Consider the following 26,815-nt stretch of genomic DNA (forward strand, 5'->3'; position numbering starts at 1 on the left):
AATTTGGTTAATTGATTGTCAAACTTGTATATGTCCCTACTGAAGCAGGTCTGCCTGCATATGTTTTTCTGTTTTGGCACAGTGGTGAGTCTCTTGACATAATTTTAGCTATTGCCTTTGGAGAGAACTGTGTTTTCGCAGCTGTAGTCTATCTTATGCTAGATTTGGTAAAGTTTGCGGACTGATACACCTACATGATGTAGGGCATGTTTCTATTATCATTGGTAATGTATGTCAAGCTTCATGCTTATTATGTTGTTATTGGGTCAAATTGCTACGACTTGGTTGTGTTTTTAGACTGGTGTGTCTACTTTCCAAGTTGTCCTTGTAGTTACTCAAATGATGCAGGCTATGTTTAAGTTATGCACCATTTGTGTAGCATGCGGCTGGCACTGCGTTGTAAAAAAAATATATGTAAATCCGTATTTGTAAAGTGCGAACTACTCACCCTTATGGGTCTCAAGGCGCTGGGGGCCATCGTGGAAATAAAGTGAGCTATTGCCCAGAGTCAGTTTGTCAGTTATTTATGTCTTTATTTTGATTAACAAAAATCATAAAAGACAACATGCATCAATAAAACATATAAACTAGCACAATACCATAATATCCGCAATGCCCAAGAACAATGAGACTTGTAAAAATACCTAATAGATAAAATAAATAAAAGGTTCGTACAGTACCGCATTATGTCAAATTGTCAATAGAGACAAGTCGAACGACATATAAATAGCTAAAATCACAGAATTTACAAGCAACATAAGAGACAATGAGCGGATTTGAACATGATACATATAGATTGCTGTCAGCAATGATAGATTGGTAAAAGTAGCTGCTACTATAGGGACCGAGTCTATAAATTATGAGTGTGATTATGTTAGCCACTTTTTTCGCTCGAATGACCCACAACCAGCTCAGAAATGTGGCCACTGCTATGACAATAGGACCATCAGTGTTGGTTTTTAAAATCCTTAGTGCCTCCATAGCTACTCCAATGCCCAGAATCACATGTTGCTGAGCTGAGTTGACACAGGCGCCGGGGATCTAACTGTGAACCTTGTGCTCCGAAATCAGCTGCCCTAGCTGCTGCACCACACCTTGCACAGTTTTGCACTCTTGCAGTCCAGAGAAAGTACACCTGGGCCTGTACAGTTGCATGGAGGGATACATGGTTGCTGTACGACCTACTTGGAAAGAGTTAAATGAGGTGTGTAACGTGCTGACATGTGAACAAGTTTCAAAGAATGCACCTACCATGTTTGCCTAGAGAGGCGCATGACATTAGAACAGTTGCAATATAGGTGAGCAATCCTCTCTTTATTAAGGAGGGGATAAGACCCCGGGGAATCCATACATTTTGAAATATGTCGCTATAGGGTCAATAGGTTCCACTTTGAGTTAATTAAAAAAATGACCACAGTGAAACCACAGTTACTCCACAGTGGGCTTGTGAAGTTCATCTACAAGTCACGAAAGATATACCCAAAATCATAGATACCTCAACGGATGGCCCAGAGGGTCCACTCAGAAGAAGTGATGGCACAACAGAAATGAATCCACAGATATCTCACTATGAAGTCCACTCAGGTGCTTGGAAATCCAGTGCTGCCTCAGTAATAGGTCCCTGGATGCATTTCGATATTATTAATCACTATATTATGTTCATTCAATATTATTTCCATTCTATATTTTGTAGTCAATATTCTGTCCATTCTATATTTTTGATTCGGTATTGTGTGTAGTTACCACCCCCAATGTTGTGATGGTTCAAATTAAGGAACTCCACACTTACCTCTGTAGTGATTCTTTGAGGTCCACCCGGAAGCAGTGAACTATGCAATCCAAGGAAACGAGGAATGAGCAAAATGCACAATTTTTGCATAATATAGTTTATTTAATAAATGATGCATATTATCTGAACTACAGTTCTCCATAACATAAAGTAGCTTTTCTTCATAATGATATTCCTCCCAAACAAAGCCACAAGAGATGACTGGCAGGAAGCTTGTTTAAGGAGAACATTTCTCTTGATGAGATATTTTTTCCTCAAACAAGTTTCCTGTTAAGAAAAGGCATTCAAAGGTTTGCTTATGTGAAAAGACACATATTGTGTGCACTTTGCTTAATTTGGGAAGTACACAAGATAAGGTTGGTGTATCAAACATTTCTCCTCGACCCAAAGGACATCTACAAATACTTCAGAAGAATGACTATGGAGTTCAGCCAATTGCAGCAAAAGTTGCAATACACCTCTGCAGGTCGGATTTAGAGACTGCGAGTGATTGGGTGTCCATTTGGAAGCCTGTTAGAGGAATGTGTGTAGGCTACAGAAAAGCTGAGAGAGGGACAGGGACGGAGGTTCAGGGACAAGATAAGATGGTGTAAAATAGCAGAGCTTCAGGCCTAGTTCCAATTTGACCCTAACAGGCCGAAACAGAGAAATTGACACAAGGTTTGGCCACTCAGGGAAAACCTGGCCTGGGTGGCTGAAGAAGAGGTCAGTTTGGTGACATTAAGGGGCTGATTCTGTTCTCGGTCGGAAGGGCACCGAATCGGGTTCGGCATTAGCGGATCGGATTCAGAGGCTGAATTTCCGTCCGGTTCGTACACAGGTCCGGATGTCGAAGTACGATGCGAACAAGCGTGAAATCTCCGTCCGAATCGTTTCCGGGTCCGAACCGCTCCATACGTCTCGGCCGTAAGCTAACCATGGCGCGCAATGGAGGCGTATTCTGACCGAGCCAGTACGATGCTCGATTCGGACAGCCGGTTCGAGTCGGAGCTTCCGACATGCAATAGCTTCCGGAGATGGTCTTTGGGGGTCCGCATCGTTACGACTTAGACACAGGGGTACGGTGCGGGTGGCACCAACGCTTACCCACTGTAGGGGAGCGCACTTGTCCCTAACGTACCCGTTAAGTCAATGGGAGCCCATGTATGCATTGTACGATTTGCTCCCATTGACTTCTATGGGAGTCCGACAATACCGAGTCCGACAGCATAAGGCCACATCATACTCACACGGTCGGACTACAGGAGTCCGGATCGGTCGGAAAACTCCCCGGATCCGGCCCGGTCGGAGTGCTTTCCAACCGAGATCGGAATTGGCCCCTAAGTAGTAAGATCTGCTGATGTCTTTATGGTGTTTCTGACAAAGTTCGCCTTTGTCAGTTCTTGTAAGTTTTACCTTTAATTGATTTGAACCTTTGTGTTGCTGGAGGAGAAGGCAGAGTATACTCACTCCAGAAACATCAGAAATAGGTTCTGCTAAATACCTGTGCCTATTTTTTACAACAGTGGAGTCCATCCTCTGAAGAAGACTGGAAATGCCTTGTTTCTTCAAGAATCAGCATTTGACAGAAAGTGAACCTGCTGTAGGTGACAGTGACAGTCATCCTGTTACTGAAGCAAAAGACTGAATAGGAACAATTAATCATCTCTCCGTTTGGTATGCTGACAGGTGAGCATAGATGAATTAGCAACAGAACAATAGGATGTATTCTCTCAAAAAGGCATTGATATGTTCTACATAGAAAAGTCGAAATATCTGCCATCTTTTGTTTCTCGTGATTACTTTGGAAGCAGTTCGTTGGTAATTGTAAAGACATCTGAACATTCCTACAAACACCTGCAAGAATATCAACTAGGGCACAATTTCCATACTCCAAACTAAAGCCAACTGTGTTTTTTGTTGTAAAAAAACTCCAGTCTGTTTTCATAATAGAAGTGCAATACACTTTATTAATTTTAGACCGCAATGCCAGGTCTGGTTTACTGACTGAAACTGGAACTTTATTGAAAGGTAAGATTGAAAGTAGACACCTAAATACTTTATTGAAAGTGGCACTCATAATGGCAATAGTGGAATTCGAGAAATGCATGTAACCTGGGTCAATCAATGTGTAACCGGCTGGCAACTACACAAGCTCACTATACAAGTAAGTTACGCTAGTTCACTCTCATTCAGCCCTTTATTTAGCAGAGCTCTTCCACATACCTATGGACATTTCCAGGCTGCATTGCTTACACACCACCAGCAAATAATCAGCGTGATGTGTGAAACTGCAGAGCCATCTGAGAAGCAGGATTATGTATTGAGATTATTATGAAAGCATACACTTCAAAACATAAATTACCAAAATATCAACGTTACATAAATATCTCCCTACAAGAATTTTGATCTTTGAGACAAATATTCGATTCACCAAAAAATGGCATATGTCAGTTCTCCCTATTTAGAGTTTATCGAAGCTCAATGCACTGTTCTGGGAGGAAGGTACATAAACTACATTTTGGTTGGTGTCCTCATTCCTAAACTCCAAATAATGTCTATCATTATCGGAAATACTTTTTTTGCTCTTTATGAGGCACATTCACAAACATTTTGCTCTTGGCTTGCTTCACAAAAGTGATGCAAATCTGTGCAAAATGTTTTTTAATTGCTTTTCTAGCGCAATACTTGGAATGTTGCATGACAGTAACGTGAAGCAGCACAAATCTGTGCTGCTTTGCATTATTCTGGTTCAGGGTGGTGTTCGTGGGTGGTAGATGGGCATAAATGTGCAACAGCCCATGGCTTTTAATGCAATATTGTATCTACTAACAATAGTAGACAAGATGTTCCCACTTTACATGTGTACTGTACAGCACACGTTCAACAGGGGAAAGGTTTTAACTCCTTCCGTGCTGATGACGGAACCGCTCCGTGGCGCTGTGCTGATGACGGAGCGGTTCCGTCATGGCCCGCCCGACGCGCCTGTGCGGCGCGTTCTATTAAGCGGGCGGGGCCATGACGGAACCGCTCCGTCATGAGCACAGCTCAACCGCGGCTGGTGACGGAGTGGTTCCGTCACCAGCATGGGCCGGCCGCACGCCCCCCCGCCCCCTTAGCCCTGCGGCGGAATAGCCGCCGCAGCGATGTGGTTAAAATTAGTCTAACTATAGTATTTTGTATTGGAAGGGTACCAGTCCAGTACAAAGCCAATGCTAAAGTCACGCAGACACTTTTGCACTATGGCAGAATGGTGTGTGCGTGGCCCTCTGCAGCAAACTTCTGTCAGCCTTAGGGAGAGAGCAGGATAGTGCCATACCTCTATCGCCATATTTCTTTCCTGCTCTCTCCATATCATGGAATGAGCTGCAGTAACTTTGGGTGCTGCGTTGTGTGTCAGTTTTCAAAATCTGGGCCTATATTTTCACAGAATACCTATGTTTTGGTGGTTAATACAGATTAAAAACAGGACTATTTTGCGGCCTCATGTTTACTAGGAAAGGGGGAACCTAAAAGATATTTCTTGTTTTCTCCTAGCTGTGAGTTATTACTGACACACTTGTGCTGCTTTCAGTTGTAGCACAAACTCTCCGACATGTTCTCTTAGAGACTGACGTCGTTGATGTGTCACCATGCAATTTGGTGGCATCCCTGTGTTTTGTGCACTCCTTCGGTGCTTGAATGAACAAGCTACCACAAAGATTGATGTTTCCAAAATTTATTCACATTTCCATCATTGGCTTCATGAATTCTTTCAATGTTAGTTAATTGTACTCCTTTGGTATGTAATACATTTCTGTTAATAGCGCCAATGCATTTCGGGTGGCGGACCCTTCATCGGGGAGCTCCTGTGGACAACATTAAAGATATAGCTCAGGGTGTGTGTACGTGTTGTGTTTAAAATAAACGTAACATGCAGGGAGGACTGGTGGGATGAAGTGATCGACTCATGACTCGAATGTGAAAAAGGTTCAGAAGCGTGAATTCCATAATGCTCGTCGTGTCGACGTGAAGGTGGTAGTGAGTTCATAACACCACTAAGTTAAGTGCTCGAAAGTGCAGTTACGTGTCTAGATACGGTAAAAAAGGGGAATATCCGTGTGTGAGACTCACGTGTATCCGGTATTACTGGGCATCTATAAAAGATTAGTAAGACGGAATATTAATAATCTAATCGCGCGCTGTGCGCCTATGTGGCCCTATGTTCCAGTTAGTTTTGCCACACTTACTCGTGGTTGGGGTGTTCAGCGTCTCGAGCGGCGTCTGTGTCGGCGTTTCTCCTCCCGGGGACCAGGAAGTGAGTGGGTGGTTACATGATTCCGTGTGATAGAAATAGGAGAAAGACTAAAACGGCGGCCATGTTGAGTGAGTGTGTTGTGCCGGAGGGCTAAAAAAGCGATGTGAGGTTGCGAACATGATCTACATGGGTGTTAGTGAAATAAAATTGGTGTTGGTAAAATAAAAATGATAATCTTAATGATGGTTACGAAAAAGGGGGGGGGAACATGCAAACATAAACTGAATGAACAGTTGCACTGTAGGAAGGTCTGTAGGCGGCATACAGCACCATGAGTTGGTGCATTTATAGGTAACATGCAAATTCCAAACGATCGTTCAGTTCCATAGGTTTCATAGATTGTAATCTAAAAATCCATGTCATTTCTCTTCTTAAGAGTTCTTTGTGGTTGTCTCTCCCTTCAACTTTTTCTACGGTTTCCAGTACCAAAAATTTGAGCTGTGAGACATTGTGTCTGGATTCTGTGAAATGTACTGCCATATTAGATTTCGGATTTTGTGTTTTGATGTTAGACTTATGCTCGTTGATGCGAGTTTTTATTTTCCTTTCCGTTTTTCCAATGTATATCATGCCGCATGGGCATTTGATCAGATATATGACGTTCTGCGTGTCACATGTCGCTGTGACTCTCAGTTTGATTTCGTGTCCCTTCATGGGGTGATTTATAGAAGTGCCCTTGATGATGCTATTACAGTTTCCGCAGTTCATGCAAGGTTGGGTACCTTTGTGATTCCTTCTGGTTGGTTGGGTTTTGTTCAATATTTCTTTGATGTTTGCATTGCGTGTGTATGCAAAAATGGGAGGTTTTGCGAAGGTGGTTCCAAAGTCTTGTTCTGCTTTTAAAATCGGCCAGTGTCTCAAAATAATTCTTTTATATGCTATGCTCAGAGTAGAGAATTTGGATACAAGGACAATTCTGTCTTCATGTTTTTTGGGAGTTCTTGTAAGCACTTCTTCTCTAGTGACTGTTCGAGCTCTTTCTTTTGCCTTCTGTATTGTGTCCTCAGGATAACCTCTTTCTTGGAACCTTCTACCCATTTCGTTTAAACCTGTTTCAACATGTGACTGGTTTGAGATGATTCTTTTCACCCGCAACATTTGAGATATTGGTAGGTGCTATTTTAGCGATCCTTGATGGAAACTGGTGTACAAGAGTGTGTTATTTCTATCGGTAGGTTTTCGAAATAGATCCGTTTCAATGCCTGTTTCTGTGATAGTGACCATTACATCAAGGAAAGTTATAGTTTTGTGGTTGATCTCCCACGTGAATTGTATCCTTTCATTTGCGGAATTTAGTGTCGTTAGTGATTGTGAAAGGGTTTCTTCCGAGTTTTTCCAGATGATAAAAACGTCGTCAATGTACCTGACGTACATTATCATGTTGTCCATCCAAGTTGGATTAACGTAGATGTTCTCCTCTTCGAAGAGTTTCATGTAGATGTTGGCATAGGTCGGTGCGGCGCAATTGCCCATCGCGGTCCCGGATAGTTGCAGGTACCATTTGTCGTTTTGTCGGAAGTAACTGTGGTAGAGCGTAAAAATCATGAGTTCCATCAGGAATGCCTGCATCTCTTTCTCTATGTTACTCTCAAGGTTGGCTTTTTCGATGGCTTCTAGTCCTCCTTGATGGGGAATTGAAGTATAAAGGGATCGTACATCCGCAGTACACAAGATCAGTTGGTGATTGGGGCTAAATGTCACTTGCGAAAGTTTAATCAAGAAATCTGTTGTGTCTTGGACGTAACTCTTCATGTTTTTTACGATTGGTTGTAAATAACGGTCTATTCTAACTTTCCTTGATGTAAGGGTCACTATCACAGAAACAGGCATTGAAACGGATCTATTCCGAAAACCTACCGATATAAATAACACACTCTTGTACACCAGTTTCCATCAAGGATCGCTAAAACAGCACCTACCAATATCTCAAATGTTGCGGGTGAAAAGAATCTTCTCAAACCAGTCACATGTTGAAACAGGTTTAAACGAAATGGGTAGAAGGTTCCAAGAAAGAGGTTATCCTGAGGACACAATACAGAAGGCAAAAGAAAGAGCTCGAACAGTCACTAGAGAAGAAGTGCTTACAAGAACTCCCAAAAAACATGAAGACAGAATTGTCCTTGTATCTAAATTCTCTACTCTGAGCATAGCATATAAAAGAATTATTTTGAGACACTGGCCGATTTTAAAAGCAGAACAAGACTTTGGAACCACCTTCGCAAAACCTCCCATTTTTGCATACACACGCAATGCAAACATCAAAGAAATATTGAACAAAACCCAACCAACCAGAAGAAATCACAAAGGTACCCAACCTTGCATGAACTGCGGAAACTGTAATAGCATCATCAAGGGCACTTCTATAAATCACCCCATGAAGGGACACGAAATCAAACTGAGAGTCACAGCGACATGTGACACGCAGAACGTCATATATCTGATCAAATGCCCATGCGGCATGATATACATTGGAAAAACGGAAAGGAAAATAAAAACTCGCATCAACGAGCATAAGTCTAACATCAGAACACAAAATCCGAAATCTAATGTGGCAGTACATTTCACAGAATCCAGACACAATGTCTCACAGCTCAAATTTTTGGTACTGGAAACCGTAGAAAAAGTTGAAGGGAGAGACAACCACAAAGAACTCTTAAGAAGAGAAATGACATGGATTTTTAGATTACAATCTATGAAACCTATGGGACTGAACGATCGTTTGGAATTTGCATGTTACCTATAAATGCACCAACTCATTGTGCTGTATGCCGCCTACAGACCTTCCTACAGTGCAACTGTTCATTCAGTTTATGTTTGCATGTTCCCCCCCTTTTTTGTAACCCTTTTTTGCCCGGTGCTGGACTTGTGGAGTGCATCTGGGCAGGCTGGTGGGGGCAGGTGGTGTGTTCTGATGTCTTCCTGTCCCAGGGGTGAGTATTGCATAGCGGTTTTTCTCCTGTTCTGGCATGCTGTCATTCCACCTGGCAGCGCCTGTTCTTGCCTGACATTGCACCGGGTAGCAACTTGGCAGCCATTCTGGCTATGACTTGCCTACATTCCCTCTGGCCATGGATGGGCAGGAGGGTATTTTCAATGGATTCATCTTCTCAAATAGCTGTGCAGGCTGAAAGGTTGCCCAATTATTTGGGAGTTTTCATGAAATGTGCTTTCTGTTCTCGCTTGGGGGACTTGGTGTTGTGCCTCTTCCTGGTCTCGGGTGGATCCTTGGGTGGCTGGTGGCTCGGGGGCTGCACGGTGGGTGCCCCTGGTGTGCCTGGTTGCCGGTATTGGTGTGTGCCTGTTGACCTGCACAGGGGTTGTGGGTTGTGCTTGGGCTGGCTGGGGGAGGGGTGAGTACTGTGTTGCAGTTTCTTCTCCCCTCTTTCGTCCCTTTCTGGGAATCTTTGAAAGTTGGGAGCTGTGCTCGGGGTGCCCCTGGTGCGCCTGGTTGGCATGGGCTCGGTTTGTGAGGTTCCTGCGGTATTGGCTTGGTCCTGTTACTTTCAGTTTGGGGCTTGCCTTTTGGGCTCGTTCCTTTGGTGTTTCTGCCTGCGTTCCTGCTGTTTTTTTTACAGCCAGTGCATTGTGGTTCAGGGAAGGGTGTGTGACTATGGTGTCTCCGGTCTCTGGTCTTTCTGTGTTTTTTGTTGGCCCTGCTGTTCTGTCTTGTTGGGTCCAGTTTCTCTCTGGAACATCTTCCGGTCCCTGCTCCCTCACTGGGTTGTACGCCTGGGGGCTCTCCGGGCTCATTCCTCTTTGGGTTGTGGTGTAAACGCTGGCTTTCCATTCTGCTGGTGGGGCCTTGGCTTTGCCTCTGTCAGTCTTGGCCTGGCTGTTACATTGTTTTGCCCCTCGTTGGCCTGTGCGGGTTGAGTTGGTGGTGCCTTCTCTGCCCTTGTCTTCTGGTTGGGGGCTTGCTGGTTGTGCGGGGGCCTTGCCTTTGGGTGGTGTCTGGTTTAAGCCATTGGGGCCTTGTTGCCTTGGGATTTGCCTTTGGGGGTCTGTCTGTGATCCTTGTCTAACTTTCCATTCTCTGGTCGCTCTGCTCCTTGCTTGGGTGTCGATCTTTCGGCCCTTAGTGGTCGGCGGTTCTGTGCCTATTGTGGCTGGGGGCCGGGTCTGCCTCCTTGTCCGTTTACTCTGGCTTCTATTCTGTGCCTGCCTTCCCCTGGAGCGGGCTGGGCTGTGGCATTGGTGTGGCGGTGTGGGCTGCTTGGCTTCCTGCTGTCTTCCTACCACTTGTGTTCCCTGTGTGGCCTTTCTGTGGCTGCATCTTTTGCCTTTTTCACTGGCCTCATTGGTTGGAGGTTTCAGGGTTGTGGCTGTTGGCACCGTACTGCTTCTTCTGGGCTGATGGGGGTGCTATATGGTGCCTCGTGTCTTTTGCTGGTGTGTATCTTGTTCAGCCTCTTGGCTTCTAAGTGGTCTGCGGGGACATCTGCGGGGCTGGGTTGTGGGCCACCCTGCTTGTCCCTCCTTTTCTTGTGGCTCTTCTGCGACTGATCTTGGGACTCGCTTGGGATGGTTCTTTGGTGTCGTCCTTTGTCCTCTGGACCGGTTGGTTAGATGATGGTTCAGTTTGGAGTTTTCTCCCTTGATGGTTTCTTGATTCCTGGTTCCTCTTCAGTGTCCGGTGGCTTGGTCTTCTTCGGCCCTGTCTTTTTTGACTGTGGTCACCTCCAGGATTTTGGCTGTTGGGGTCACCCTTGGTATGGGTTGTTTAGGGTGGGGTCTTCCCTGTTGGCCCGGTTTGATGGCCTCGGGGATTTTTGCCTCACCCCACTCAAAGTACTGTGACCTGCTATTGCTCGGGGTCTGCAGGGGTCCACTCCTTGCTTTTCCTTGGGTGGGGTCCTGTTGTTGGCCTTGTTTTGGTGGGTGGGTTGTGCTTTCCAGCGTTCTTCCCTCTGGTTATACCCTACCGTCTGTTGTCCTGGTGTGGTCTGTGTTTCTCTGCCTGGTTCTTCTGGTTGGTTGTTGTTGTGGTGCTCATTGTTCCTGGTTTCTTCTGGCTCCACCATTGCCATTGTTGGGCAGGGCGCGGGGTTTGTGTCTCGGGATCCCCTGTGTTCGGGGTGGTTACATTGGTCCTGGCCTGTTGGTCTGTTCCAGTGCCCATGCTTCTTCTCCCAGTTTGGGTGTTGTGGGCTGTTGTCTGGTGGTTGGTGCTAGACATTCCTGCATTGAGGTCTGGTCCTCCTCTGGGGATTTTCAGTGGCAGTGTCCTCTGGGTTCTCTGGTGGCTGTTGGGTTGGGGGGTGGCTTGCTCTTATTCGCTGCTTCCTCCCTTCCTGGTTTGCTGTGTTTGGGCCTGCTTGCGGTTGGTCCTCTGGGTCAGTACCTTGGCTCTGGCAGCTGGCCCTGTCCTCTTTTGTGTGGGCTGTCCTTCTGTGGTACTCCCAGGTGTGTTGGGGTGGGTGGTCCTGTAGTTGGCCACGTCGCCCTTTGTTTACTATTTGGACTGGGCCTGTTGGGTCTCTCCTTGCTTCCCCTCGCCTCTCTAGTGAAGTTCTTGTGGGGGATTTTCCTTGGCGTTGGGTGCTCTTTCCTTGTCTGTGGGGGGTCACGCTCTGTCGGTTCTGCTGCTGGGTCTTTGGTGCTGCGTGGTGTTCCTGAGCTTGGTGTTTTTTTGTGGGGTGGGCACCCTTCTGGGCTTTAGTGTCCTGTGTGTTCTTCCGCTGCTCTGGTCCGCCTTGTGCTGGTTATTTGGGGGGCCTGGTTGTTTGACCCCTCTGGGGTTTTGCCTTTGGGCTTCGAGTATCTGTGGTAAGCCTCCTTTTCAGTCTCGGCTGGTTGTCTTTGCCTTGGCCCCTTTGGGTTGGCTCCCTTCTGCTTGTCACCATCGGGGATTATGTTGGTGTGGCATGGTTGCCCTGCTTCTCCTTTTTTTCTGTGGCTGTTTGTCTCCTTTGGGCTGCTGGTGACTTCTGCTTCTGCAGTGCTGGTTCTTCCAGTTCATGGTGTTGACCAAGTTTGTGTGTCCCCTGCTCCCTGGTGTGTCTGGTCGCCTGACACCAGGCTTCTTCGCTGCCGTTCTGTTGTTGGTGGTCTCTTCCATGGTGAGTGCTCCTCCTCCGTCGTTGGTTCAGCGGTGTTTCCAGTGTGGGTTGGTTGCCTTCTTGGTGGCGGTGCCGTGAGTTGGCTGCTTTTTTTGTACATCTTGGTCGTCTTCTGCGTGTTTGGGGGTTGCAGCCCTGTGGTTTGGTTGGGGGCACTGCGGGCTGTGTGCCTCTGCCTGTTGTGGTTTTTTCCTGTGGTTCTTCCGTTGCTTTCCTTGGGATGCTGCTTTTCCGTGTGTGGTGTCCTGGATGCTCTTGGGGGTTCAGAAGGGCAGGTTTATGGCTTTGGTATGCTCCACAATTAAGAAATGGGATGGGGACTTGATTACTTACTGGTAATCTTCTTTACTCCTGGTCCCGTTGTCCCCGTCCCATTCGTTACGCCCCTCCCTCCCTCCTGGCCATCCGGCCTTCCTGTTGGTGGCTTGGTAGTTCAGGCGGAATGCTGGCAAGGTACTAGTTATGGACTCCCAGTGGGAGGGGGTAGGGGTTGAAGGTCCCAGCATTCTCCTGTTCTTTTTTCTGTCAGGGAGATGGTCATCTCCACAAGTAAGCAATGGGACAGGGACAACGGGACCAGGAGTAATGAAGATTACTGGTAAGGGCATTGCCCCCCCCCTTTAGATTTTGGCACGAAAAACCTGGAGAAGCTTGCATGAAGAAAAGGGATGGATAATCGGACACACAAAATCCAGAACTGCATGCTCCATCTAATTCTGTAGCCACTTATCTCGAAATCATGTGAGAATTTTGTCTCATGGAAATACCGAACCCTGAACAAGAAGAAATTGGCAGCAGGTAACAACGGCACACTTACAATGAAGGTCTTTGCAGCAGGCATTAATGGACCCACAAGTCATGCCTGTCAATTAGGGACTGCCAAGGGTGTTTAGTGCTACCCCTGCTTTGCCATCTGGCTCCCCTGGCACTGCCCCTTGGACCCTGGTCTCAGGGATCATGGAGGTATTGGCTCTATGAGCACTGTTAACTTTCTGTGGTCTCCCTCCTTGTTCTTCCACTAGACCTTCAGCAGCAAATCAGATATTTTAAAGTGCTATGAGTGGGGGCGAGCGGTCAACTTTTGTATGTCAAGGGGTGGGGTCAGAGGGCGCCTGATGTCACTTCTCTACTCCCTAAGGCAAATAGGCATTCGTTCCCAAAACAATCCATCATGCAATTTTGTGAACAGAAAAATCCCACTTAATGTATACTGAATGTCCTCATAGGGAAATAATGTAAATATAATGTAAATAGATAACCAGTGACGGTGTAATTTAAATGTTGCCTTTCATTACAAAATTAGAAAATAGACACATTATTGAGATGCACAGAACGTCTGTCATTGCATTCTCTCAGCATAATGGAATAATAATGCGGTCTCAATAGGCCTGAATTGGAATTGTTTCACACTCTTAATATAACATAATAATGACAATATAATGGAGTATGTATAGACAAGCTTTACAGTGAAATAATGTAGTCATTATAATGTGCATTAAAATTGTTTTCCCTTTTTAATCGTATTCCATATCAAGCCAACAAATGCTGTGTTCATGCGGTATGAACTGCCTGGATTACTTTTATCTTCACTCGGTTGGCAGTGCAGTTAATGTTGTGTCAGCAATCTTCACGCTAAACTGCTGTCAGTTTTTTTATACATATAATCTATTCATTACATGGGCATGCATTAGAGAGAAAGATCGAGTACATTTTTCGCAGAAAATTATTTTCAATTTGATGAAAAACATATTTTTTAATCCCGAGGCGTGAGTAAACATACGGAAACGAAAATATAACTTTAAGTAAGGCGAACCCGTTATTAATACACACTGTAAGTGATGTTTTGACACACAAATCTGTGAGCTGCATTGCGTATTATACCCGGCTGCGGATTGGCATAGGTTGCCTTCCTGCCTGTGGTGGTAATAGCCAGGGTCACATCAACCATGTAACAATGCAGGTAGGAATTACATAGAAGTGTTGGCTAAATTAGAAGGCAAGGAAAAACTATATGGCATTATGTGTCAAATTTTGAAACATAAACAGCTTTTTCAGGTTAAATAATCCCAAAGCCCCGAGAGTCAGGCGGGCAACTAGAGCCAAATTTCGGAGGGGGCTGAAAAATATTTCGGGGGGGGGGGGGGGGGGGGGTAATTCTTCCACCTTAGACAGAGTGGCTGTAAGAAGGGGTCAACACACAACAAAAGCCTCATTTGCAAATAAATGTTCTTTTAAAGACCTGTTAAGTACTCGGGTGCGGCTGTAATAAGATGCTCGCCAGCCCGCGAAGCTGTCTCTGCCCGGGCTGACAGAAACGACGGGGGGGCTGAAGCACCGTGAGACCAATGGGTTTTGTGCGCCTGCCGAGAGTAGTATCAGGTCTGCCAACCTTAAGAACATTTTCACAGTGTGAGACGGGGGCATGGACTTGAAGTGGATGGTGCCTTGTTCCGAGACCAGGCGCGCAACACCCATTGGTCTCAAAGGGCTTCAGCCTCCCCGTCGTGTGTGGCAGCCCGGGATGAGATACTTCCCGGGCCCACTCACAGCCGCACCCGAGCACTTCACAGGTCTTTAAATGACCTTGTGCATGTTAATGGGGCTTTGTTGTTGTTTCACCCCTTCCAAGAGACCAAGCAGCTCGGCTCTGCCGATTGCCTAAAGATTCAGCCCCCACTGAATTTTTTTCTTAGCCCCCCCGAAATTTGACTCTAGTTGCGCCTCTGTCCTAGACTACTCACCAAACCCTCTCCTCCTAAAAACAAATTGACGATGCTGGTGCCAATGTCCTGTGGTGTTTTCACATCCCATAATAGACATCGGCTTTTAAAAGTCTTGGGGAAAAAAACGAGCTGGAAATCTACTCTTTGCTGTGGTTTCCAGCACGCTTTGCCTTTCACCAAGTAGAGTCGGCACCTCGCCAGGTTACCGTGTGAAGGGAGCTGATATCGTATAACACACTGTGACACCGTGTGAGTTAGCAGGTCCGATAACATCCATTTGTTCTGGAGTAAGCTGTATTTTAAAATTTCACCTCCCCAATATCATTTGAAGAATACCCCTTTTGATTAATATCAATTTTTCACCAGGTGCGCCCAGCATCAACAACCCCCGTCAGAACTTCCCTTAAAATGAAATATAAAAGGAGGCAAAAGAAGTGAACGAGTTAGAAATGTTTGTGGGTGTTCTTTGCTTACAAGTGATTGAAGTGGTGATTGCGGGGGCCCTTGGCGAAGCTGCTGGAGAACAGGCATCACAGCTGCCTCTGAGATGGATCACCTCATTTTCTACAAGGGCAGCAGGTGCAAGAGGCCTTTCTGGTGGCAAGTTTCGAAGTCACTTCATGTTCCAGATGGGTCCCAGTTTGTTGTCATTCTATAATTGTAACTGTATTCGCACTAACTACCCCTGATGAGGAATTGAAGTGCTGAATGCCGGAAAGCATGCTGCTCTGGAACCCAAGGTAAGTGGTTATTGGCTGTTGTTGGTTATTGGGATTAGTCGTGTCGAGTAGTCACTGCTTGACTAGACTTTATTTTCTTTGTGGTAAATTAAATGAATGGGGGTGAGGTGTGATCATCAGAGGGTGGAATGTTCGTTCATGTGGATGGATGGTGCAATTAGTAAACAACTTAGAGGAGATTGGGTATTGTTAGGTTGCATCAGGTAGGCATTCAAAGTAGAAGAATTGGTGATCTTTGCAGACATACAATAGAAATGAATCGAACAATGCCTGTGACGTAGAGTAGGCTGTGGTCAGAGAAAAGAGACACGCAGAGCATGGAAGAGGTGTGGCGCAGCGGCCAGGGCGACTGACGCTGGGGATCACGATTCGATCCCCCGCTCTGGTGGCAGGGGTCTGTCCAGCACCATGTGACTCTGGGCAATAGCTCGCTTAATCTTCCCGACGGCCCCCAGCGCGTTGACATCTTCGGGTATTTGTTCGCGCTTTACAAATACTGGACATAGAGACTAAGGTGAGGGTCATTTGAAAGAAAAAAGGAAAGGAGCCAATCAGAAGTTTTAAGTGAAGGTCAGCTTTTCATGCACTGTTTTAGGAATGCAAGGGAGGGCTTTTTGAAATAATATGAGAATGCAAAACTGTATGTAGGATAGGTCTCTATTAAGTAGGTCTAGCCTAAAGACAGCTTCATATTTTCCAAAAGAATCATGACAAAACTGCATTCAGCTATACATACATAATTGCTAATTAGCAGGATGTGTCAGAATAGTTGCGACACACCAAACCACCCGTGCGCCACCACGGATGCGCCGCATTTACAATGCAGCCCATTAGTACTGCGTGGCCACGAAATTTGTTTAACAAAACATTTATTTTCATTTGTAATCAGTATTAATGTTTGAATATTTCGTATTTATTGTGCACACAATTGTTTGTTTTTGCTTTTGACTTGACTGTTATTGACAGTGGTTTCCTTTGCAGACATGTTTTTATGAATTCTTGAAATTTGATTACAAATGAAAATAAATGTTTTGTTAACAAATTTCGTGGCCACGCAGTACAAATGGGCTGTGTGGTTTCTAAGTTCAATTTAAAGTATCCTGGCTAGCCACTTTGTTCTGTTTTGCAACTGTTGAGGTCCAGGCTGGTCAGTTGTAGGACCCAAAACCTCCTTGTACACGCATTTACAATGCGGCGCACCGTGGCGCACGGATGGGCAGATGCGTGTCACATCCCCCGGCGGAAAGGCGGCGCATTGCTGGAGTTGAGTCGCAAGCGTGACACAGCTCCTGCAAGGCTCGGGGTGCCCCTATGCCTAACAGGCTGCATCAATCCTTACGCCTGCTTCAAGCAACCGCCTGGTTTTGACGCAGCATGGCCGTAAAAGTGACTGAGTGAAATCTTGTAGATGTCACTCAGCCACTTTTCTGAGGCGTTCTTGCGCTTGAACACCCCCCTCGTGTGCCGGAACGCCCACATGTGGCGCGGGGCTTTACAATGTGACGCATCTGCCAGTTGCATCACATTGTAAATACCCCGCAGCATGGCGCTGGCTTTGCACCACCGCTGCGGCACAAAAGTGATGCAACGGCAGCGCAAATGTGCTGTACGGGGCTTGTAAATCTGCCCCCCAGTATATAAGCAGATTTTTCCTACTCATCCAGTTAATACGCTGTTCAATACGAATTTGTCTGCTTTCAACTTGGCAGGTCCCATGGCCATTTTGGCTTGATCTATCACATGCCCCCTGAGAAGGTGATACCCCAAAAAGGGGTGTGACACCAAAATGCACGGCGGCGCTGAGAACATGTCCCCTATATTAATGATGTATTGATCTATTACTGCAAAGTTGAACAATTATGTGTTAAAACTTCATGTTTTCTTGATATACAATGTGAACATTTTTACACATATCTAGAATCATAAACTGTATATCTGGATTGGTATAATTAATTTGACCCGTCTCTTGAAGAAACTCAACACTCTTCGATGTTTCACGTCTCTAGGGGATTTGAAATACACTTTGTGGTGTGTTATGAATTTTATGTGTGCATTTGTGGTGTGAATGAGAATGTTTGAGTACGAACATGTATGTATGATCTAAATGAGAGGTTTTCATGGGATCTATTGGTGTTTGTCATTGTACATATTTTATCCTATAAACACATGATTAATGTATCTATTCACTTATCCTGAAAAGACGAAAAGCAAAAAATAAAATAATGTTTCATTAACTTGGATTTTGCAAGTTTTTGAGAAAGTGGTCTATCCAGAGTGGTTCACAAGTTAAACAACGTAATTATATAGGTAGAGCATACTTTTTTTGTTTTATATTATTTTATTTTTTATAGCAACATCTGGACATACCTGTCGTACACAGGGCATCTCACGGAAAAACATGGGTCGAACACTTGAATTATTGTGAACCCATGTTAATTCCTTAGGGCCACATTCCAGTCCATCATTTTTTGTTCATTGTGCCACTATTAACATGGACCAATTACATGCAAGGCAGTCATAGTCCTACTTAAATTGGAACAGTCTATCAAAAACTGATAGACCCCATCCGTTCTGAAGGAGAATACAATGATAGGAAATATGAGGTAATTTATGGAAGTCATATCTCCCAGAATTTCACATGGTCTCTATTTTAAAAAAAAATTCTGGGTATGCCTGATTTTACTAGACTCGGGTATTACGAGAGCAAAAAACTGATGCCATATTATGAGATAATTGTTTTCAATCGAGTTCCTAAATAGCTGCTTTTACATCTTTTTCCAGCAGTGCAGGGTGACCAACAACACATGCATGGTACCTGGTTATCAGAAGAAGAAGTATATAAATGCAGGATGGCAGGACATTTGCTGTACTCCTTAAGTCACTTTGTTTTTAAATGGTGTGTAGATATGAGGGAACTAGGTTTCTTAGCAATATTTGATGTTTTATGCATATTATTTGGAGTTGGAAAAACTTGTTCATTCTTTATAAGTTATGTGTGGCACTGTTGTGAACAGAAGAGTGGAAATGCTGTTTGGTAAGGTACATGCTGTTGGCTGTGAAGTCTGCTATTTACCTGTACACAAATGTGATAAAATCAAATGTTTAACAATATTTGATATTTTGCGGTATTAAGGTTAGGGAAAGCTGGTGTGATCCATCTACATCACAACTCCTTTAATTCTTCCTTTGGCTATAGTTACCTAGAAGCCTGTCTACACCAGGACAAAAAGGAGGTCATATATACACCCCCACTATATCACAGACATTATATTGCATGAGGAAAATGTTACATCCATTACATAAGTATTGCTTACTGTACATATTTAAGTGTAAATAGGTGTGGAGGTATGGAGAGGAATTCTATTACTAACTTAATGTTGTAGTTGGTGTAGACCCAGCGGATGAAATAATTTTGTTGGTAACTATTATCGACCTCAATATAACATGAGACATATGGTATGTGAATGATAACCCTCTCTGCACTTGGATGCAACATTGATTTATTGGTCGCCATTGGAATATGGTCACCCAAACATGATATGCTATTGTGAATAACAAAAAGGCTACAAATGGACTCTAAAATGTCACACCCTCCCCCACTATGGCCAGCTCCTACTCATTCATTAATTATATAAAATACTTTATCCCAAGTGGTTCATCTATGTCTGATCTGCAATGGCGCAGGATGGGTGATAAATCCAAAAATGGTGTTTCAAGATAAAATGTGAAAATGAGTGGGGGCAGAGGGAGCACTTCCATGTCAGATGAAGCCCTTTACTCACTTAGTTTTATCATTTTCATGTTTATATCTCTGAGGTTCAGCAGGCCCTCCGCTGGTTACCAGTCGAGTAAAGAGTGCAACTAAAGGTCCACTGCCTTGCTCACAAAATCATTCATGGTCTTGATGAATCTACCTAAAGACCTCCTTTGTTCCTTAATTCCCTGGCCTTTCCATTCAATCACTGGATCTTCTCTTGTTCAATGTGCTTCTCAAGAAGAAAGCGTATCTCGGCAGCAGCTCCTTCTGCCACCTAATGCCCAACCTCTGCAATGCCCTTCCATTGAGGATCAGACTTTTGGATCATCGTCGTGCTTTCTGATGAGCAGATAGTTTTCTTAAATTGCTGATTTTTTGTCTTAAAGTTATCCTTGTGTAGTTCCCATTTTGCTTATTATCAGGGGAGTTTGTGTGCTTTATACATAAAGCAATATTCATCATCATCATCACTACAACTATAATAGTACTACTACTAATAGCAACACCACCACCACCAACAACAATCATACCTATAATAATACCAACAATAATGATAATAATGATGATTATAACAACAACAATAATAATAATAATACATTTCCTCAAAGAATGTGGAAGGTGGTTGGTCTTTCGAAATAATTATGCCCTGTGTTCAAGAGAGTGATCTCTCAATTTGTCTATACAGGTGAGGTAAAAGACTGAGATGCATAGAGGAGGAGCAGAATCAGTCTCTGGTCAGTGAAGCTGCTACTCCAGTTTTCATCCCTAGTTTCCAGCCGTAACCTTTCTGTTTGGAGATCATAGTCAACAATATTCCATGTCATTTTTTTCCAGTGTATGCTGCAATGAACGGTCTATGTGCACTGCAGTGGGCCAGAGACATGCAGCACTGCCTAATGCAGCAATGAACGGTCTATGTGCACTGCATTGGGCCAGACACATGCAGCACCGTCGATGGCAAGAAAGTTCGGCACACATTTGTCCAAAATCACTGGTGTTTGCCACTATAAAGATTAGTTAAAAAAATACATGCAAAAAGATGCACATGTATTCACATTTAGCATTTGCATGGATCATTATTGACCTCTGGCCGAAATTTGTGGTTAACCTCGAGATCACTGATTTCCAGTATTGACTTGTAATCTTTGATAGAGGTGGGGCATAATGCAAGCGCCAAATTTCACTAAGCAAGGAAAGTAAGCTAGTCTCAATTCCAGTAGCAGGTTCGGGAAACTATTCAGGGGCCATATGTAAGAGTTTAGTGGTGCAGGACAGCACAGCAAGTCACCTTGTGAGCTGCCTTGCATCACAAGGAAAGGGCAGGAATGCCCAGTATTTATCCAATACGGTGCATTGCCGTCCTTTCACCAGGCACTGGCACCATTTTGCATGCCAAGCGCCAACCCAGGCCCCCTTGCACCATGGAGCAAGAGTGTCTGTGTTGTAGGCAGGATTGGTTTGTGCGTAAAAGGGCACCTTCCTGCACAAAAATAATCCTGAGAGCCTTTGACCTCTTTCTATGTATGCTGCAGAATGCAGCACACATTGAAAGAGGAAGAAACGCAGAGAAGTAAACATATTTCTCATCCCCCAGGTTCACAAACATCTGAGAATTCATAAAAAATCAGCAATTTCACTGCATTGCATTACTCCTTATTTTTGGAGCCATGCAAATTCACACAAAGTGGTTTTGCGTGGCTTCAAAATATGACTTAAGGTTTGCTTCTCTCTTCCACCGCATTGCGTGGTGAAAACACGATGAAAACGGGGCCCTAAATATGGTCGTCAGTCGGTGAACATTCTGGAAAATAATGGGTTAAATGGTTCACTTTGCAGCACAGTTTTCAACCTAATTTGCTGGAAGAGCCATGATGAAATTTTCCAGTACATTCATAGTGTTTCTGGCATACCCCAAGAATGTTACAAGAACACCCACTTTATGTAAAGTTTGAGAAAATGGTGTGCTTTCAGCAAAATTTCCCTAAACATGTCTTAGAACCATTGGGAGCATTGGAAGTACGCATTTCACATGGCAGGTATACAAAGTTCGCATTTTCACATTCCTAAAATTTCCATTCCAGTCTACTTTATTTCGGTCACAAAGACCATAAAAGTACATATGAAAATACACAATAAAATATATACAATTTCTCCATATATTGCACAGCCGCAAACATGTTTCCGCATTGCAGTGTAGGCAATTCACTTACAGGGGACCCCACAACCCATGGTATAATGAAACAGTGAATTATCTAGGGACAAAATCCTAGTTCAATTCTGCAATGCTTTACAGTCATTTCTAAAAGGATCAATCTTCAAACTTCATTACAGTGCAAATGTTTGTTATAAATAGTTAAAACCGCTAAAATGACTGAAGATGAGAATGGAAGGGTAAACTATTACCTTGTTAATACGTCGCTAAGTTAAAATAGTCCTCCGCAAGTGCCACATAGAATTAAGAAAACAGGAAACGGCAAAAAAAAATTGGTGCACGGGACTCGTATTTTAGTACTCTATATGCTTCGGCACAATGCACAAAGCCCAGGTTCTTGCAAAGTTGAATGAGCCAACGCCGGTGAGATAGCACTTATGCAGCACAGAAGAAAAGGACGTGTAGCTCAGTTTCTTCCTTGTAGTTGCAGGCGGGCATTCACCAGAATGAGTTTTGGACCATTTGGTTTTGTTGGCATGGAGAGGCAAGGTCCCTAGTCTGAGCTGCATGTAAAATTTCCTAGCCAAGGTTGGGTGGATATCATCTAGAAAAGATTCCAGTTTGTATTCATCCTTTGTCAATCAAAATCCTGTTGTTAGTCTGCCACAATGTGGTTTTCTTGGATGGCAGAGAGTTTACCAATTCCAACCTTTGGACTAGGGGACAAGTCTCCTCAGGTGATCTCCATAGGTTCGCTTTCCCCAGCTAGGAACTGCGATCCCTAAAGTGCTTAAACCAGGGTATTTTGATAAATTTCAAATTACTTCTATCTACATAACAACATTTTGCTTCTTTTCATTTTTCACCCTGCCCCTTCCAAGCAGATGTTAATCGATCTCCTTGGAAGGGGCAGGGTGGCAAAATTAAACTAAGTAAAAAAAATATATATATCTTCGACAGTACAGTAGAGCAAGGCAGATATTGGATGCTGATTTAGAGACCTTACAAATTCAGGCAGCAAATATGTTACACTGATCGTACAGATTGTGTTTTTAGACAGTGGTAGTTATAAGCCCTGCAATACCTGCATGTTGTTTTAAGAAAAAGTATACATTTTGCTACACCCTCATCATTTTTAGAAAAAGCTAATTCCGTTCCATAAACAAAAGTTGTCTGTAATTTTCAATAAAAGTGTTTGGTGTCCAAACACCAACATAATATTTTCAAAAAATATTTACTAGTTCTACAGACACACATCGATACATTCTGCTTTGCATACCCATGTACAACCATTTTATGGCACAGTGCTTAATTTGTAAAAAAACAAAAGTGTCAAGGTCTTCAACAGGGGCCCACTGCAACTTGCACTACCCATTACCCCTGCCAGCGCTCCCAATGACAGTACCAACACAACAATAAAGCATCACACTCCTCCAAGTGTGACAATTCAGACTATTATAGGCCCCCAAAGCCATAAGAATGGTTGGGCGGCCAGAATTAGGCATTTTTAATGTAAATTGAATTACTATACAACTGTTGTCATGCTCATCTGTAAATTAGGCAGACAGCACCACCATGTGGCAGACTGTCCTAGGCGCCATTGTTGATAACTAAATCCACCAGGTCAAATTAAGCACTGCCACAGATACTCACAATGGTCTAAGAATTACCATTATGCCAAGTGCTTGGAGGATGCTAGAGTGTGGTATGCAGCACTATACAAAAAATCCTTTTAAAAAATGAAATTTGATGCAAAGGCCAACACAGTTCAACAGCAGTTCAAGCTTGGACATCAAGGTATATAATGTTATGTTTTCTTGCGCAGTCTTTCATTATCCTAATATCGCCAAAAGAATTCATTTGGGTAGAAATCAACTCTTATTAGTAAAGACAACCCTCAACCATGCTGTTACGTTTTAAATTCTAAGTTTGTGCTACTCTACACCAAGCAGTCTTAAACTACACTGTCTACCAGTATGGATGACATGCGACTCCTACACCTTGTAGTCCTCTTATGTAACATTTCCTATACACTGATTGACACATGTATGATTCATTGCCTCTGTGTAATGTGTGTGTGAAGTAAAGTGCTCTGACACCCTACCCTGGCATGAGTGGTGCTATTAAACAATATAAATGCCTATGAGAGAGAGTGGTTATGGAGACTTGAAGAGCATTGTTAAAGTGTGGTAGTGAGGAAATCCATAGCCAAGGAGGTGATTGGGAGGGCGCCAACAAACATTGTCACACTGGTTGCCAACAGCGTTAAAGCATACCCTGATGTACAGTGGGTGTTATGAATTGAGTAACCCTTATAAAACATGCACATCACACTAGTGAGGCCTTGAACAATAAGGTCCACATGCATGTAGCAAGAATGTCACTTTAATTAGAAAGTTTATGCAACTGGTGATTGTCGACTATCAAAACAGTGTGTTACTTTTAATTGAACTGTACAGATGTGATAACTTATTTTCAGTTTCCATGTTTCCAACTACTGTAGTGTGTAGTAATGAAGATCCAGGAGCCAAGGTGTAGTTTAAGAAGGTTTATTTAGTCTTAGTTGTAGATTGGTAGATTCATGTAAAGCAGCCCTACCAGGAGCAACTTGCCGGCTGCTCAGCCCATACTCCAACTGTCACACCACACATCACAGGCAGCCAAACATTCCATTCATCATCACCACACCGACATTACACACAGCACATTCACACTGACTGAGCAGCTAGGGAGAAAGCAACAGGAGATACAGATAAATATATATACAGGATACTACAATGTGGCTTCTCTTAAACACAAAAGAACATCTGATGCCTTCAAGCAATAATGTCAAAAAATTATATTTTTTATTGTATCCAACTAATAATTCCCTGCTCTATGCGACTACACTTGTATTTGATCTGCGGTGGAACTGCTGAATATAATATATATTGGAATAGATTGCATATCTAAAAACTTGATTTGGGAGTGCTTAAAAATGTTTCTAAAAAATAACTACCATTTTCAGAAATATGGAAACAATCGTCAGAAATAAAAATTGGTACTCACGTGCTGACTTAATGGAAAAGCCTACTATATTGCACTCTTAATAAAGTCCTGGTCAGGTTCCTTCTCACTAATTAAGGATGTAACAAAGCCTTTTTTTCTCAATAAGAGAAGGAGCAGCTCTCTGGTAATAGGCCTGACATAAGAGCCCTCCTTTATTTGTTCTAACTTGTGAATTACAATGAGATTAGAAATGCCATCATTTTTTTTTTTTTTTTTTAAACCTTTATTTGAGCAAGCAGAAATGTACAAGGATGGGCCTACAACCACACGGGCCAGCCGCTAAAAAGGAGGAGAGACATATCACATAAGCCCGCAGAGGTAAACGTCAATCAACGATGCAATACTCCACATCATATACAGGACCAAAACAGGTTTTATATAAATGAAAGAACAAACATACAAAAAGGCGAGAGTGTATCACTGAAGGTCAGCCCAAGGGACGCAAGGGGGGGACAGCAACGGAGGTGCAATAATAATATCCTAAGTACTAAGGAGTATGGAGCGGGGGGGGAGGGGGGAGGGGGGCAGAGACCAGGAAGAAGAAGGGGGGAAGAGCCGGAGACACCAGCTCAGTCCCTATATGAAGATTCCGGGAACGCCAGCCTAGGGCGATAGAGTAATCTCGACAGTGTCCACAAGGGGAGGAGTACAAATGTCGCCACGGTATTCGTTCCATTGACCCCACACCTTCACCCATGCCCTGGGTCTACCCCTGGCCACATAAACAGTTTTCTCACGGAACATGGACCAATCCATATTATCCTCCCATTGCGAGAGGGCAGGGGGCCTGGAGGCCCCCCAGAGTTGCGCAATATCTCGCTTCGCGATCATATAGCCCAGGGTGGCCCATCTAGTCTGAGCCACCGAATAGTCCGTGGGCTCCCAAACATTCAAAAGACAGCGACGAGGTTCCGGTCGCAAGGATATCCCCGTCACCACAGTCATCAGATCAAGCACGGCCACCCAATAAGCAGCCACCATCGGGCACTCCCAAAGAATATGCAGGAAGGTGGCACGCAAACCACATCCACGCTTACACAGTCCATCGGAGGAAAAGCCCATCACCATCAGTCGCGGTCCCGTCACGTACACCCGATGAAGGATCTTCAATTGGACCAAACGGAGTCGAGCCGGTATCGCCACCTCCTTCGGAGAGGAGAGGGCCGATTGCCAATCCTCATCATCAAGTTCCAACCCATCTCCCATCCACTGTTCCCGAAGCCGGGCCAATAAGTCAGTCCGATTGTTAATCAACTTTTTATAAATCAGGGAGATAGTGCTATCAGGAAGATGTTCGTCAAGGATACGGTCTTCAAGTGGGGAAGAGTCAGGCGGAATCTCACCAGGAGCAAACACCGAAACCAAAGCGTGCCTGATCTGTAAATAACGAAAGAATTCCCGACTACTCAGGCCGTAGTCAGCCTGGAGGGCCTGAAACGGGCGCACCGAACCCTTTGAATATACATCCCCCACTTTAGAGATCCCAATCAAGGCCCAACGGTCGAAACCCTTGGAAGACCAAAGACCGCCCAGACGTTCTGAAGCATAAAGCGGCGTCGCTAACGTCAAGCGATCCTCCCAGCCCAGGCTCACATTCGCAGCACGCCACACATTCAAAGCAGTCAAAGTAGGTCCCACAAGATGGCGCCCAGCGGAGCGAGAATAGAGCACTCTATTAAAGTCACCTCCCGGAAGCTGAAGTTTATCCATCTCAAACGCCGGATTACGACCCGGAGAGAACATAGCGTGATTAATAGCGGACAGATGGGAAGCCCAGTAGTATCTCTTAATGTCGGGGAGCGCCATGCCCCCATCGTACCACGGGATGGAAAGTTTAGCGAGAGCAATGCGCGGTCGCCCATCCCAAATAAGTTGCCTCTGAAGGCTCTCAATCTCCCGAAAATAGGTCTTGGGGATAGGATCATAATAATTCTGGAGAGCGTAGAGAAACCGCGGTAGTGACATCATCTTAAACAGGGCCGCCCGACCCAGTGGAGACAGGGGAAGTTTGCGCCAGCGGGCAACGTCCAAACGGAGCCTAAGCAACGGGGGAAGGAGATTACGATCAAAACGAAGGGACGGATCCAAGGTAACGAACACCCCCAAGTATTTGAAACCATCCCGGACCACCTGAAGAGGAAGTCTACTCGGCAACGGAGGCAAGATACCAGACAAAACGTATACACAGGATTTAGACCAGTTGATGACGAGGCCTGAGTTAGCGCCAAAGGACGCAAGAACGTCAAATAAAACAGATAGAGACTTGCGAGG

Source organism: Lissotriton helveticus, chromosome 2_1 (assembly GCF_964261635.1).
Source record: "Lissotriton helveticus chromosome 2_1, aLisHel1.1, whole genome shotgun sequence".
Classification (NCBI taxonomy): domain Eukaryota; kingdom Metazoa; phylum Chordata; class Amphibia; order Caudata; family Salamandridae; genus Lissotriton; species Lissotriton helveticus.